The sequence below is a fragment of the Cherax quadricarinatus genome, chromosome 70 (assembly GCF_038502225.1).
Source record: "Cherax quadricarinatus isolate ZL_2023a chromosome 70, ASM3850222v1, whole genome shotgun sequence".
NCBI classification, from domain to species: Eukaryota; Metazoa; Arthropoda; class Malacostraca; order Decapoda; family Parastacidae; genus Cherax; species Cherax quadricarinatus.
This window is the reverse complement of record NC_091361.1, coordinates 20,150,968-20,153,334: the sequence shown is the minus strand read 5'-3', so window position 1 is coordinate 20,153,334 and position 2,367 is coordinate 20,150,968. Positions and strand designations below refer to the sequence as shown.

General features: G+C 47.4%; 1 pseudogene; it reads right to left on the bottom strand.

Moving 5' to 3' along the window:
• LOC138854794 (keratin-associated protein 10-10-like) overlaps positions 1-817 on the bottom strand; it is a 3,304-nt pseudogene extending 2,487 nt beyond the window's left edge.
• Positions 818-2,367: the final 1,550 nt, after the last annotated feature.

The window sequence follows — 2,367 nt, the reverse complement described above, 5'->3', positions numbered from 1 at the left end:
ATAAATCAGATAACTGCTGCAACATACGGGCGCCTGGCAAACCTACGGATAGCGTTCCGATACCTCAGTAAGGAGTCGTTCAAGACCCTGTATACCATTTACGTCAGGCCCATACTGGAGTATGCAGCACCAGTTTGGAATCCACACCTAGTCAAGCACGTCAAGAAATTAGAGAAAGTGCAAAGGTTTGCAACAAGACTAGTCCCAGAGCTACGGGGATTGTCCTACGAAGAAAGGTTGAGGGAAATCGGCCTGACGACACTGGAGGCCAGGAGGGTCAGGGGAGACATGATAACGACATATAAAATACTGCGCGGAATAGACAAGGTGGACAAAGACAGGATGTTCCAGAGATGGGACACAGACACAAGAGGTCACAATTGGAAGTTGAAGACTCAGATGAATCGAAGGGATGTTAGGAAGTATTTCTTCAGTCATAGAGTAGTCAAGTCATGGAATAGTCTAGAAAGTGAAGTAGTGGAGGCGGGAACCATACATAGTTTTAAGGCGAGGTATGATAAAGCTCATGTAGCAGGGAGAGAGAGGACCTAGTAGCAATCAGTGAAGAGGCGGGGCCAGGAGCTATGACTCGACCCCTGCAACCACAAATAGGTGAGTACAAATAGGTGAGTACACACACACACACACACATACACACACACACACACACACACACATACACACATACACACACACGCATACACACACATACACACCACACACACACACATACACGCATACACACACACACACACACACACACATACACACACACACACACACACATACACGCATACACACACACACACACACACACATACACACACACACACACACACACACACACACATACACACACACACACACACACACACACAAACACACACACACACACACACACACACACACACACACACACACATACACACACACACACACACACACACACATACACACACACACACACACACATACACACATACACACACACACACACACACACATACACACACACACACACACACACACACACACACACACACACACACACACACACACACACACATACACACACACACCCGTGTTTGTCTATGGGCTAGACGAAGCTAAAGGGGAAACTTATGATGAAAGAAAGCAGGAGGAGAAAAAAGCGACTGAAGATATCATGAAGGTGATAGGCGAGGGGGACATGACCCAGGTGGCAAATTTTCGGAGAATTGGGTGGTTCACAAAGAAAAGGAATCGGCCTCTCAAAGTAATTTTCAAGGCAGAATCAACCCGAACCATGATCCTGCAGGAGAAAGCACGGCTGAGAGGCAAGCAGGAGTTCTGGAGTGTGTACCTCGATCGAGACAGAACACAGGACAAAAGGAAGACAATGAAAGAGAGAGTTCAAAAACGAAAGGAGAAATGGGAGGAAATGAAAAAGGAGAACAGAATAACCCAGGATCAAATGGGAGGAGAAGTGCACCCCCCAGAAACACCTGCAGAAGGACTCCAGCCACGACACCCCCAAGGCAACTGAACAATCCAAACCAACCATCACACACCGATCCCTCTGTTTCCTCTCCCCGCACCACAGTTACAGTATTAGAAAAGAAGTTGAAGGTTTGGTACACAAAGGCAGATGGATTAACGAATAAACATGAGGAATGGCAAGAAAGAATCAATGAGAAGTCCCCAGACATCATAGCAGTTACAGAAACAAAACTCACGGAGACAATAACAGATGCAATCTTCCCACCAGGATACCAGATCATGAGGAAAGATAGAAGGGGCAGGGGGGGAGGAGGGGTTGCTCTGCTCGTAAAAAACAGATGGAAATTCGAGATAATGGAAGGCATAGATGAGACGGGAATTCGAGATAATGGAAGGCATAGATGAGACGGGAAAAAGAGACTACATAGCAGGTACACTTCAGTCTGGGGAACACAAAGTGGTCATTGCAGTGACGTATAATCCACCAGAGAACTGCAGGAGGCCAAGAGAGGAATATGAAGAGAGCAACAGAGCAATGGTGGACACACTTGCTGAGGTGGCAAGAAGAGCTCACTCCAGCAGAGCAAAGTTGCTGGTTATGGGGGATTTCAACCACAGGGAGATTGACTGGGAAAACCTGGAGCCACATGGGGGTCCCGAAACATGGAGAGCCAGGATGTTGGACGTGGTGCTGGAAAACCTCATGCATCAACATGTTAAGGACACTACCGGAGTGAGAGGGGAGGATGAACCAGCAAGATTGGACCTTGTGTTCACCCTGGGCAGCTCAGACATTGAGGACATCAAGTATGAGAGTCCCCTAGGAGCTAGCGACCACGTGGTTCTGTGCTTTGAATACATAGTAGAGCTGTAAGTGGAGAGAATAAC